The sequence below is a fragment of the Panthera onca genome, chromosome A3 (genome assembly GCF_046562875.1).
Source record: "Panthera onca isolate mPanOnc1 chromosome A3, mPanOnc1 haplotype 2, whole genome shotgun sequence".
NCBI lineage: Eukaryota > Metazoa > Chordata > Mammalia > Carnivora > Felidae > Panthera > Panthera onca.
In genome coordinates this window covers 24,865,280-24,879,188 of record NC_138341.1, presented here as the reverse complement: position 1 = coordinate 24,879,188, position 13,909 = coordinate 24,865,280, and positions in this window count along the sequence as shown.

Sequence of the window (13,909 nt, the reverse complement as noted above, 5' to 3'; positions counted from 1 at the left end):
AAAGTAGAGTCTTTGAGTGGTGTGTGATTTCCACAAGAGACCTTGGGTTTTTCCAATATGCAAATTGCAAAAGTGCTAGACATCGCTGAGTCTGTTTCCCTTTACTTCTCACGGTTCCCCCTGCACCGTCCCCGGGAGGTATACCGAGGTGGCACTCTGGAATCCCTCGGAAAAGGAAGTCACCGGTTCAGGTTGGGGATGTGGTGAGTGATAATCTTCCCTGGTCATTAAATAGTACAGGTGGAAACACATTTTTGGAGATGGAGAGCAGGTGAATCGTCATTGTACAACACCTACTATGAGTCAGGGTCTAGTCGGGAGACAAAAATCACACCTGCTGTTTGAATAGGGAAAATTAATACAGAGAACTATTAGCTAGTGAAAGGTAGTTAACTATGAAAAGGGGCAATAGAGGACTCTAAGGAAGACAGGTGTAGAAGATGCAGGAAGCAGCTGCCACCTCTAGGGCTGAGGGAGGTTACCCAAAGAAGGAACAAAGAAATTGGATGAGATTCAGACCATGCTGGACAGAGTGTGGCTACAGCCCATTGGGTGGTGGGGAAGTTCACTGGGGCACCAGCAGGCTGGAGTGGAGTGCAGGAGGCCCCCTTCTGGGTGCCAGCAAAACTCCTTGGAGAGAGCACCCTGGGGGAGGGGACCCAGATGCCACCAGCAGTCAGTCACCTTGGAGGAAGAAAAAGGCACCCTGGAGCCAGGAGGGGGAGTTCTTGTTCCGTATGCCTTGCGGTGTCCCTCTCGCACCCTCTGCTGTCCAGGGCTGGCATTGCACCAGCTGAGACACCTTTACGGGGTCCAGTGTTACAAAGTAGGGCAAAGAAGCTGGGTTTGGAGTTAAGCACCTACTCTGTGCCAGGCCCTGTGTTGTGCATGTCCCTCACGGATTTCATAAGAGCTCACGTACAATTCTTTGAAATAGATTTTAGCATTCCCATTTTAATGTTGAGAAGGCACTGAAAAGCTGGGAATAAGCTGAGAAGGATAAGCAGCTAGTATACGGGATAGAAATGGTGTTCAAACTGATGTGTGTGTGACTCCAGAGTCTGTGTTTCTCCACCACGCTAACAGTGCCTCCTTCTGTAAAGGATAAAGGACAGTAAGATCCTGTTCTCCTCTTCTGTGAACTCACATAAACTTCCGGCATTGCTTCTTGCACTCTCTCCCTAGGGAGGCAGGTGCCCAGTGGATGCTCTGAGGCAGAGATCCCCAAACCAGAGACATGGGGAGACCTGGTAAGAATGGAGGCTCCCGGGCTTACCTCTGCACTTTCCAATTCAGTAGCCTGGGGGGAGGAGGCTGGACCCTACATCCTACAAATTCTCCAAGGTCTGGTGCACTCCAAGAGAGGAGCATCACCTCCACTGGACCAGAGGTAGAAAGTGAGGAGCCACCTGGCCTTTGATGGGGGAGGGGGCCTTCAGGCTCACAAGCTCCTTGCAGCCCCAGCACCCCGTGGAGAGGTCACTATTGATAGCTGGTTTCTGAAATGAAAATCAAATAGGGCGCGTGGATCTGCTTCATGGGTGATGAAGTTGTAATGACTGTAACAGAGGTAGAATTGATTCCTATTTGTCAGCTGGATAATTGGAGGCTGGGCTCCAGGACTCCTTGCCCCTTTGTCTTGCAGCCTCTTTAGGCATCTTTTCTAGATGGGAGGCATTTCCGAGCTAGAGCTTGCCAGAGGTAATCCCATCTGGCTCAGGAATAAGGCCCCCCCTTTTGGAGAACATTCCATGTGCCAGGAGCTCTGTGCCTTCATCGCCAATCCTTAAACCTTCTCGTGAGACTAATACCACCACTATCCGATGAGGAAGCTGAGGGTCTTGCCCAAGGCCACACAGATATGAGGCAGAGCTGAAATTCAGAAGCCCGGGGTGTCACTCCAAAGCCAAAGTAGGGCAAAGAAGCTGGGGTTTAGGGTTCAACACCTCTCCCATGTCCCTTCTGGCAGCCCACGTAGCCTTGTGAGAGGAAGCAGCTCCAGGCTTGAAGTCCTGCCAGGGCAGAGCCAGGCCGGTCCTGAGAGGGGCCGAATGTTTGCTGCCCTGGGAGGGGTGGTTCAGCACAGCCCAGGAGGCCCCAGAAGCTCCCCAGTGGGGAGGGCGCCGACGTTACAATAGCTGATCAATCCTTCTGAGAAATGGCCACCTCTCAAATCACATCCAGGAAGGGGGAAAATTCAGACATGTCTCTAGTGGCAGCTTGTTTAATCCCACAAAAGGGTGACAACTGAACCCCTCCCCCCCCATGCCACACTGCCCAACCAGCGCAAGAAGCAAGGCATCTCCCTATCGGCTGATGTGGGCTTCCGTGCGTCTGTGGCCCCACCAGCTCCACACGCTCAGGCTTGTCTCCAGCGGCCACCTCTGCCACACAGGGCGCTTTCTGCAGGAAGCCGTGTGGCCCCGTGTGGAGTGGGACAGACCAGGCCCAGATCCTGCCACCTCTCGGCTGGGTGGCACAATCCTCACCCTCCGGGCCCAGCTGCCTTCCTCTGGAAACAGGCACTTAAAAGTACCGCCTCTGGTCCAAACTCGGAGAACGTACAGCATCCAAATGGAGCCTTCGGGTAAACTGTGGACTCGGGGAGACGATGATACATCAGTGTAGGCTGGCGACCTAACAAGGGTCCCGCTCTGGTGGGAGATGTTCACGGTGGGAGGATGTGCACGTGTGAGACAGGGTATCCGGGAACTCTCTCAACTTCCCCTTTTTCTCTGAACCTAAAACTGCTCAAAACACCAATGTCTATTTAAAAGGGAAAAAGTACTGCCTCTTAAGGCTGAGGGAGAATTAAGTAGGATAGTGACATCGAAGGCCCCGGCCCCGTGGGGCCCACAGTGAGGCCCGTGGTAACTGAATGAGGGGTTCATCTGAAGCCCCCTGCAGACCCCGGAGGGCCCCGATGGTGGGAGCAGCCTGATGATCACCTCCGTCACTGCCTTGGCTGCTAGGGGAGCCCTCTGGAGGGTGGGGACAGGTGTACTGAGTGAATTGAGAACTGGGCCAAGTAACCTCGTTAACGTCATGAGACAGGCGACAAATGCAGCCCAGGGTTGGGCATAATAACAGGCCCAGGACTAGGATTTGTGAGATCAGTTTGTCCCTCCCTCTCTCCAGAAAAAAAGTGTTCAGAGCCGAATGAAAGAACAGGGAAGGACTTGGCTATCTGGCAAAAGCAGAGTTCTGGCTGGCAACTCCCCTGCTCTAAAATCCTCACTTGCTCCTCAGTGCCTTCGCCTGGGACAGACACCTTCCCTCCAGCTGCTGGATCCAGTAGCCACTCCGAGTGCCATTCAGGGGGTGGAAAGAGAGCAGAGGGGTACCAGGAGACCCAAGTCTTTTTAAAAAATGTTTTTAATGTTCATTTATTTTTGAGAGAGACAGCACGTGAGTAGGGGAGGGGCAGAGAGAGAGGGAGACACAGAATCCGAAGCAGGTTCCAGGCTCTGAGCTGTCAGCACAGAGCCTGATGTGGGGCTCGAACCCACAAACCGCAAGACTGTGACCTGAGCCAAAGCTGGACGCTTTAACCGACTGAGCCACCCAGGAGCCCCAAGTCTTAAACCCAACTCTGGGGTAGCTCTGTGACCTTGGGAACATATCTCTCCCTCTCTGTGCCTCAGTTTCCCCATCTGGAATTCCTTCCTTCCTTGCTTCTTTCACTGAATTCACTACCGAGTGCCAACTATGAGCCAATTTGTAAAGTCTTTCCTTGTGACAGTATTTTCTGTACAGTACAGTTCAAATGCTCTGGGAGAAATACCGCACACACATGGACCCAAAGCATCAGCATGAAAATTTTGTTTTGTTAAGGTTCCCAGAGACATACATTTCCTCCCAGGCTGTGCCGTAGAATCCACATTTCTGAGCCCACCTTTTGTAAATGGGATGCTTGTTTGGAAAATGGCTGGATAACGTCGAAGATTGCAGGGCTATGACCTTGTGCCCCTATCTGTCTAGGGCAGATGGAGGACAAAAGCATATGCTTCCTTGGCTGCAGCTCTTGATTCCCCTTGAGTCTCTCTCATGGTCGGACCTGTCCTCCCTGCCAGGTGACCTCCCCTGGCCCAGAGCCCGTCAGAGGATTGGGAGGTTCTCTGGGAAGAGCATGTAGAGCCCAAAGAAGCATGAGCTTGGCTCCAAACAGATCGTGGTGCCAATCCTAGCTCTGCCATGTCCTGGCTGTGTGACCTTGGGAAGTCACTCAACATCTCTGAACCTTGTTGTCCTCTGTTAGTTGGAAAGACTAAAATCTTTACCCGACAGGGTTGTGGTAAGGATTAAGTAAAAGAACACAAGTGATGTTTCCGGCCACACAAATGGCAATAGCACCTGAGTTGATATGCGATGTTCGGTATCCTGTCCTCAGATGAGATGCTCAGTGGACAGCATGAGGACAGGTGCAGGGGAGAGCTCCACGTCCAATCCCCAGCGTCAGCCTTATCCGTTCATCCCCTCTTCATCTTTGTCATTTCCTTCCCTGGGACAGCCAGATGGCAGCACGGGGCCGTGGAACGGGAGCCTTCTCTGGCTGTCCCCTCACAGAGTGCGCTCCCAGAGATCCTTGGGAGCTGTCTATTGAGCTCTTACCATGCCGGGCGCAGGGGAGCAATATGGATGTGTGGAGGGCACAGTTGTCTGCCGTGGGCACCGATGGGAACGTCTGCAGTGGGGCCAAGCCGGGAGCAAACCCAGTCCCCCCCACAGCTGTAGGCAAGTGCCCTCCACGCTCAGGGCCCGCTGGGGTTCAGGAGTCGCACCTGCACCTGAGGCTCAAGGAGGGAAGCGAGTAGGAGCCAGGGCCCCGAGTCCCCGAGGGTGCCCTTGCCCACCGAGCCCAGGCTCCCGTCGGTCAAGGCCCCCGAGGCCCAGCCTAGGCCCTCCGAGAGGTGCCGAGGACCCCAGGAAAGCAGTGTTCTCTTGTCTCTGCTTCCTCCAACAGGACCTCTTCGGATCCCGGAGGGATCTTTGCCACTGGCAGCCGCAGTGGTTTGTGGGAAAGTTCCTCCAAATCCCCAGCTAATCCTCCTTTGCCTGAACTCCTTTAGCAATTGCATTTGTGCTCCGTGGCCTCTAATCCCTTCATCCCCAGATGTCCCCAGGGAAGGCACATGTGCACATGTGTGTCCTGCTGGGCATGGTGGCCAGTGGATCTGGGCCAAACCGCGCCTTGGGACCACCAGCCTGTCCTACTCAGAGTCTGCCTTCTGTCCTCCCTCCTGTGGGTCTCATTTGACAGCCTGCGCCTGGTGGTGTGGGGACAGGGCAGCTGACCAGTGGGGCCCCACCCTCCACCCTGAAAGACTGTCCGGGAGATGCTCTTGTTTGAAGTTGGAGCCTCGGGCTCCTCCTCTCTTACTTGGGGCTGAAGATCCTCGAGCCTCGTAGGGATACTTGTGAGCACTTACTAAGGTCATTTGTTTAATGGGCTTAAGGCAGAGCCTGCGGCTTCACAGGCAGTCAGAACTAGTTAGCTCTGGTTAACCTGGAGTGTCTACCTGCCCACCCCCACCCCCCAGTGGCTACCTCTGGAGGCAGGGACCCCTGAGGGACAGCAGCTCCTGACAGTGAGAAAACCCTTTGTGTTGGTCAGAAACCGTCTCCAAATCACAGGTTGCCCAGGGAAAACACAGAGGCAGTGTGCAGTGTGCGATCACTTGTGTCGCAGTAAGTGAAAGAATAGCCGTCTGCTCTGGTCATCGCTTAAAATATTCCCGAAACGGTAAGAAAGGGGCTGTGACGCTGGCTTCCTGGAGAGAGTGGGGGGGGGGGGGGGGGAGGGGTGGATTGATAGGGAAGGGAGGTAGACTTTTTATTGTATGTTATTGAACAGAGACCCATGTGGTTGTATAGCTTATTCAGAACTTCAATTTAAAACTATATACAAGAATGGGGTGCCCGGGTGGCTCAGTCAGTTGAGACGAACCATGAGATCATGACTTGAACCAAAGTCAGATGCTTAACCGACTGAGCCACCCAGGTGCCCCGTAAATTCCATTTTTAAAGATCACCTAACGCCGCTCAATAAATTAAGCTTCTAGACTTTTAGTCTCAAAAGGCTTCAGGATTGCTGCAAAGAGCATCACTCTTACCATTATCAAAAATAAAAGCCAAATAATCTACCAAATGACCCCTTTCCTTAAAATGACCCCTTCTTCCCTTCAAGAAGTGAGGTAGAGGGCATACACATAGCTGAAGTCTTAGGGAAAACAAGCACCTCCAAGGAGAGACAAGACCCAGGTGCTCGCTTACCTGTTCCAAATGTTGGACACCATACAAGCTGGAAAGAAGAACTCAACCAAACTTCTGAACATTGCTAAAGGCCAAGTGTGGGGCCTGCGTGAAGGCACAGGTCCCTCGGGAGGTGCAGGCAGGAAGCAGAGACCCAGCCACCTGTACTCCCTTCACCATGGACCACACCAGGCGCTCACAAGAAGGACAGTGGGCAGGGAGGAGTGGGGAAGCCCAAACAAACGTCTTGGATCCGGTCTGGGGCAAACAGTGCTTCAGGAAAAAGACGAAGCCTGCACAGATCCTACTCCCTGTAGCCCTTAGAAAAAAGAATTAAGGCCACTGGGAAAAGGGCAGCAAATGCTGTCACTCTTAGGGCACAGGTGAGGACCCGATGTGTCCAGGAAAAGGGAGAGTAAACGCTGTACCCCTCACAGAGGGGTGGAAACACAGACCAGGAATCTAGGGAGGGGGAGGGACAGGGTGACAGAAGTAGCCTCTGACAAAGACACAGGGACACCGCACCTGCCTAACACTGACACTGAGCTCAGCAGAAAGTGTCCCCCCCACCCCAGCCCACCCCCACCTTCACCCCCAGGGTAAGGAGTGCTAACAACCAACAGCAACGTATAACAAAGGGGGATCAAGGGCAGGAAGAGAATATTTCTCTGAGAAACAGGCACGAAGGGAATCCCTAAAGTGGGGGCTTGTGAGGAAGTCAGCTCACCCCTAGTCGATCTGTAGATTTAGTGCAGGGTCAAAAAGACCCCACAGCAAAATGTCGAAAAGAAATTGACAAGCGGATGCTAATTTTCCATGGAAAGGGGAAGGAACTTGAATGGCTACACCCACTCTGAAAAAAGAAAAGCCAAGTTGGAGAACACACATTATCCGGTTTCAAGACTTACTAAACTTACTGTAAAGCTACATACTGGGAAGAGATGTAAATGTAAAACCGAAAATCATAAACCTTCTAGGAGGAACTTCTAAGAAAACCTTGTGACTTCGCTATCCGGAGACAACCTGTCCATGATGTAGCTACAGACACCCGGAGCCCCGTTTCCAGTCTCCCACCTCCCTGATTGACTTCCCAGTTGTTATTTTAATTTAAATGCAGAACTGAAGGAGTCATCCTTGCAGGAGGTCACCACGGTGTCTCTCAAACTTGCCTGGCCATCCGGGATCTTCCTGCAGATTCCTCACCCCGGTGCTCCGCTTGGGGTGGGCTGCAAGCAGGGTACGTCTGCCCAGCAGCCTTCACTGGAGCCAGAGAACAAATTGCTCATCGCAACCTGAGGCCTCCCGCCTGCCCCCAGCCTGGCGGGGTGGGGGTGTGGGGGGGCTCTAGGGTCCTTCTCTCCCACCCTCACCTCATTCTCTCAGGCGTAGTGAGTGTGCAGTGAAATTGAAAGAAAACAAATGTCAAAGCCACAATTTCTTCAGTGCTTTTTCTATTCCCTCCAGGCTTTCTGTCTGTCTATCACACGAGGTAGTCATGAGTCAACCACAGAGAGTCTCGGAATAGTAGTTGTGGAACCGAGAATCTGCATTTCTGCCGCATGTGTGTACGTGTGTGGGTCTGCATGTGTGTGTGTCTGTGTGTGCATGTAGTGTTTGTACAGAAGAAGGGTGTGAGCAGCGGACACAGAGGCAGGGAGAGACGAATAGGAATGAGAAGTTTCTTTTCTAGGGAAAGAGCCAGAAATTACATCCGTTCAAAAATACCCTGCCTCTCTCACAGATAAATATAGCCACATGAGTAGATGTGTCCCCAAACGAAATTTTCCCAACAAATCCGGAAAGAGTCACTTGAAGAGACTGCTGGTGCTGGCTCTCCCCTCTTGCTCTCCTGTCCCCCGCGTCCCTGTGCTCCCAGGGCACAGTCAGGAGGATGAGCGCAGAGGGACGTCTGTACCCGGCCTCCCCCAGCATTCTGGCCAAGGGGAGAAGCAGGAGGGGTGTGCTCCTTTGTTAAAGGGCTGCTGGCCAGAGGGGCAGGGTTGCCAGAAGTCTCCCCCACGGGAAAGAACTCGAGAGGCTACTTCTCTCTATTACAGGGGAATGGAAGCTCAGAACAGGAAAGAAGCACCACAGAGGCGAATTTACCAGATGTTGTGGCCAGACCCAAGGTGCCATCAAAATCACTTGGCCACTGGTATAGCAGAAGCACCTGCCAGCCAGACGGAGGGGAGACTCGGGGCCCAAGAACTACATGCCAGCTGAGATTCGGCTCCCCTGCGACCCACACACAACAGACCCTTCCAGCAGCCCAATGAGGTAGCTATAGCCGCCCCCATCTTTCCGATGGGGAAACTGAGGACAGGAGCCACTGGGTGATTTCTCCCAGGCCCCGTGGTTGGTCATGCAGAGCTGGGCTCTGCTCCTCTGCGAGCCCAAGGAAAGGCCACCCTGCCCGCTCAGCCAGCTGAGCTCACAGTGGGGCACCGCTGTGTCCAGATCCCTGTGGGAACACAGAGCTGCAAGTCCTCTGGGAGGAGGCTCCTGGGGCCGTTGCACGGTTGTGGACATCACTGGTCTAGCACCTTCTCAGCTCCTGACTCCTCCTGGAGCCCCCTCCAAGGGACTCTGCACCTGTGCCTCCAGCTCTGCTGCGGGCCTGACCACCTCCCTTACCTGGCCAAGCGAGAGCTCCTCCTGGGCTTCAAGCCCTGGTGAAAAGTGTCTCAGCATCTTCCGAACCCTTGGAGACAGGCAGACCCGGGTTCAAACGCCACCTCTGCCACTCCCAGCTCTGTGGCCTTGAGGAGAGCAATGCCTCATGCATCAGTTTTTTGGGGCTACTGAAACAAATACCACACACTTGGTGCCTTAAACAACACGAGTTCTAGCCTCTCACAGTTCTAGAGGAAAGGCATCAAAGTCCGTCTCACTGGGTTAAAATCAAGGTGACTGCAGGGCGGCGCTCCTTCGGGCTGTAGGGGACAATCCCTTCCGGTGTCTTCTCCAGCGTCTCGAGGCGCCCATATTCCTCAGCTGGTGGCCCAGCATCACTTGGACCTCTGCGTTCATCACTGAGCCTCTTCCTCTGACTCTGGCCCTCCTGCCGCCCTCTTCTAAGGATGCTTGTGATTCCACGGGTCCGTCTGTATAATCCAGGATAATCTCCCATCCTGAAATCCCCAATCACATATGCAAAGCTCCTTTTGCTAAGTCTGGGAAACTATTCACAGGTTCGTGGATTTGGACATGGACATCTTTTCAGGGAGGGAATATTATTCAGCCTTCCACACCTCAGTTTCCTCGTGTAAAATGGGGTGATAATCTGTACATCGCAAGTCTGCTGGAGGACGAATCATGTTGTGAAGTGACAGCTGTGTCCCTGGTACAAAGTTGAAAATGAGGTCACGAAAGGGTGGCCTCTGCCCTCCTCCCTGTCTGTGTTGGCTTTCTGTCCCCAGGCCTGTCCCCAGGCCTGGCTCTCAGCGGGGACTTAAAGTATTTCGGTTGAAATAAACTCCTGGTAGTGATGGATGGCTCTGACCTCCCGAGTGCTGGGCAGGGCTGTTTGCAATGGAAAGGCTTCTGGGCAGCAATGGGAGGAACTTGGGCAGAAACCTGGAACGGTGTGTTCGTGGACATAAACTCCAAGTGGTTTTTGTTGGGAAAGCTGAACTGCAAACTTCCATCTGCTTCCATGTCAACTGCTATCCCGGGTGGGCTCAGCTGAGACCCATCCCGGCCACGGAGCATCTCTCCCTGGGGGCAGCATGAGGCTCTCCTCGCAGCCGGAAGTCCGAATGCTGTGTCCCCTCCCTGCTCACTGCTCAGGCCTGGGAGGGTGACAGATCTGGTTGCCAGGGGCTGGAGCATGTGACCAGTCGAGGAGCACAGATTCTGGAAGTCCCCATCTCCTGGGAAGGAAATCAGAGACTGGGGGAAGGGGCAAGGTAGGGGGAAGGGCTGTGTCCTTCATTGCAGGGGTGAGGCGGGGGAGGGGCCAGATTCCCAGGACCCCTCCTAGCGTTCCCTCTGGCAGAAGGCTACCACTCAGAACAGTTTAAACCCATTTTAATCCAATACTCTTTACCAGCAAAACATCCTTCAGGGGCGCCTGAGGGGCTCAGTCATTTAAGCATCTGAGTCTTGATTTCGGCTCAGGACAGGACATGACCTCCCTGTTCGTGAGTTTGAGCCCCCCTCCCCTCACAGGCCAGGGGAGGAAGGTGTGCAGATACTAGACCTCTGAAGTTGGGGTTGGGTGCTGTGCATAGAGGAAAGTCCCATAGAGAGGGAGCCAAGGGCCTCAAGCAATCCTCCCTAACGTACCATGTGGCCTTGGGCCTGGAGAACTTGCCTGCCCGACCATCTGCCTTTGGCCCCAGACCTCAGTGGGCTTAGGCCTCACTATCGGAGGGTGTGGACGGAAGTGGACTTGGGGCATCAGACTGAGCCTCACTTCAGAGGCTGGGAGGAGTTGAGAGAAATGTACGCTTTACTACCAGGTCAGCAAGAACGTGCAGAGTCTGAAGGAACATGGTCCCTGAGGAGAGGGGATGAAGGCCGGCAGTGTTGGCTCCGCCCCCGACCCTCTGGGACCCATATTCTGACTTCTCATCTGCTCCACGAGGGGGGTGGGCTGCACGCCCTCTGCAGTTCCTTCCAGCTCTGACATTCTTGATGCTACCTGGGCTTCTCCAAGCCCTGCTCAGCCCTTTTCCATCTTCCAGCCTGAGCCAATAGCCCGCCAAATGGTGGGCCACCCCACAGGTGATAGGCCACCACAGTGGGGTTTCTCGCAAACTGCTCTCACCAGCAGTTTCCTTCCCCAGGAGCAGGAGAGGCAGGCTGAGCCCTGTTCCCCTACCTCCTCCCACCACGGGCCGGGAGGAAGCCCCGCCCCCTCCTCCGCTCCTCTGGCCTCCGTGGCATTCTGCGAATGAGTCTGAAAACAAATCATCACAGGGAGAGAAAATAAGCCACTTGTCCCAAAATAGTTCTCTGAAGCTCTGCCGGCTGCCTAGTCCCATGCCTTTGCAGCAGCGATGTTCTGTTATTTTGAAAGAGCCGAGAAGGCCACCTGATGGGTCTTTCTGGAGTCTCTCTCCTGGGGAATGAGCCTGTAGTGTGTGCCTGAGCATGGGCTAGGGCAGGAGTGAGTGTGCTGGTCTTGGGGCAATGGATCAGATGCCGCAGACCTACGACGAACCCCACAGGCTTCCTCCTGCAGCTTTCCCAGGTGGAGGGACACATCAAGGGACGGTCTCCAGGCCAGAGGCACTTGGATCATAATTCAGTGAAAATGTGGACAAATGTCCCTCCGCACTGGCCACCAGGACCTAGAGCACAGAGTTAAGCACGAAGGGCTCCGTGAACCCAGAAGAAAATGCCAACCACCGGAATCATGGGTGAGAATTTGAATAGCTCACACGTCCTGTGCTGATAGGTTTACATTAGGGCCTGTGGGCACAATTCAAGGAGTCCACGGAAGGTTTTTACATCTCTATTTTTCACTACCTTGGCCAAACTTTAGCTTTTCTAAAAGCACTAGCTTTTGCATAGTGCTATGATGAATGTATGCAAGGGACCTCAGACAAATTTAGCAGCGTCTGTGATTTGTCACCAGTAGAATCCACAGATACAGCGCACTTGTTGCAGAAGCCTTAAATTATTGTTTAAGCTCATCACGACTTCAGAATTACGGTGCCTGTCAGGCCTGTCACTGATCTTGTTAATGTGTTCACAAAAGAGCACAGGCGATACGGGATCACAAATCTGAGGTTTTTAAAAATATTTTGATAACCGCATTTCCATGCGATTGATTGGAGGCCTTTTGTAATCGGATGTATTCTCCTTTAATGCATTTAAAAATTTTGCTCTGAAGAGGGCTTCATAAACTTCACCAGATTGCTGCAAGAAAGAAGTTCCTTCACTTTCCCTGGATAACCTGGCATAATCCTCCCACCCAACCAGCCAGTGTGGGGGGTGCAGGGCTAGTAGGGTCCACATGGAGCTGCAAACGTTTGGGGGCGCACAGAACCCTCTGTTCCAGCAAAAGTGTATCAGGAAGCCCAGTCCAGCACAGCGTGTGAAGGTGGAGCTCCCTGCTCTGGTTGGATTGGGGGCGGTGGCAGGTGGGGGGAGTTTCTTGAGCTGCCTTATCCCTCGATCCACCCCTCCCCACCCACCCCTCCCTTTCCTTTCCCCCTTCCCAGAAGGTCCATGGACTTCCTAGGTTTCAACAGAGCACATCTGCAAATCATCAACCTAATGCAACCTCTAAGGGTCGTCTTGCTGGTGGCATACCTCCCATACTGCCCTGCGCAAGGGAGGTCCCCAGGAAAGGCGAAGTCAGAGGATATCATTTATAAATGCAAGGTGAGGCCTCTGGGTGTTCGTGGGGAAAAAAAAAAAAAGGCAGGAGAGATTGGGGATCCTAGCCCAGGGCGATCTGGGTTCCAATACTTACCAGCTGTGTGGCTGCGGTTTTCATCTAGTAATCAGTAATAATAGCTCCCACTTTAAAAGGTTGCTTGGGTTATGAAAGGAAACAATGCACGCAAAGAGCTAAACTGGCTCCATAAATTCCCACTGCTACCCTTTCCCTGGGGAAGGCTTGTACCTGCCGCAGGCCCCTCCAGCCAGGGACACAGCCTCCCTCCCATCCTCTGCCTTGGAGGCAGCTTCAGCTCGGAATTTTCACCATTCAGAACTGAAACCCTCAGTTCTTCCCCTCTTTGCGAACTTGTCACTTGGCCTCTCAGGGTGTTTTAGCAGCTGCTGAGCTCACCCAGAAGGCACACACTGTAACCATTATTTCATCATCTAATAATTAGCCTGACATGTAGAATGGGCCCCGAGGGCTCTGGGATGACAGTGCTGTTTTCAAATGCAAAGATACTGTAATTTTGCACTTCTGCCAGGCAAGATGCAAGCAGAAGGGAAAAGTGACCCAAGACTTTGCGCGCCCTCAGCAGCGCTCAGCCTGTTACGCAGAGGCTACGCAGAGGCAGGTTATTGGGGAGACAATGAAGCATCGTCTCCAGGACCCCTCACTTGCACAGTCCCTGTTTGCTGTGAAATTTGCAATAGTGTATGTGTGCATGTTTTTTCCTAAAGACACTTCAAAATGTACAAATTTCAGGCTCCACAATACCTAACCCACCCCAAAGTTGTCCCCTGGGTCTGCGCAGCCTGGAAGTGGACCCCCTCCTGCTGCCATTCAGGACTGGCAAGCCGATTTGGGGGTGCAAGTTACAGAGCGATTGCACTTTGGGCTAAGGGATTTGATGATTCGCTGGGGCAGAAGGGGGCGCCATCCTCAGGGCGGTAGTTCCCTGTACTGCCACCTGCTGGCTAGGAGACTTGGTGCAGCCGCATCAGCTCTAAGCCTGGGAGTCCCTCCCCTGTAGAATGCACTTGAGAAGCCTGACCTGCCCACAGTGCAAGACTGCTAGAAAGAGTAAAATTTATCTGTTATCTGTCAGTGAGCTGAGGTGGAAATGTCGGTGATGATTGTGAAAACACACAAAACATTGATTTAAGGATGAAAAGGCCGGTGGTAAATCCCCAACCTCAGCCCCTGGCAAGTCATGGAACAAGGTATATAACCTGTGTGTGCCTCTCTCGACTAAAAAATAAAATAGGGAAATGCACCGTTATTAGCAGGAGCCCAGGGGCTGGGAGGGGAAAGCAGTCA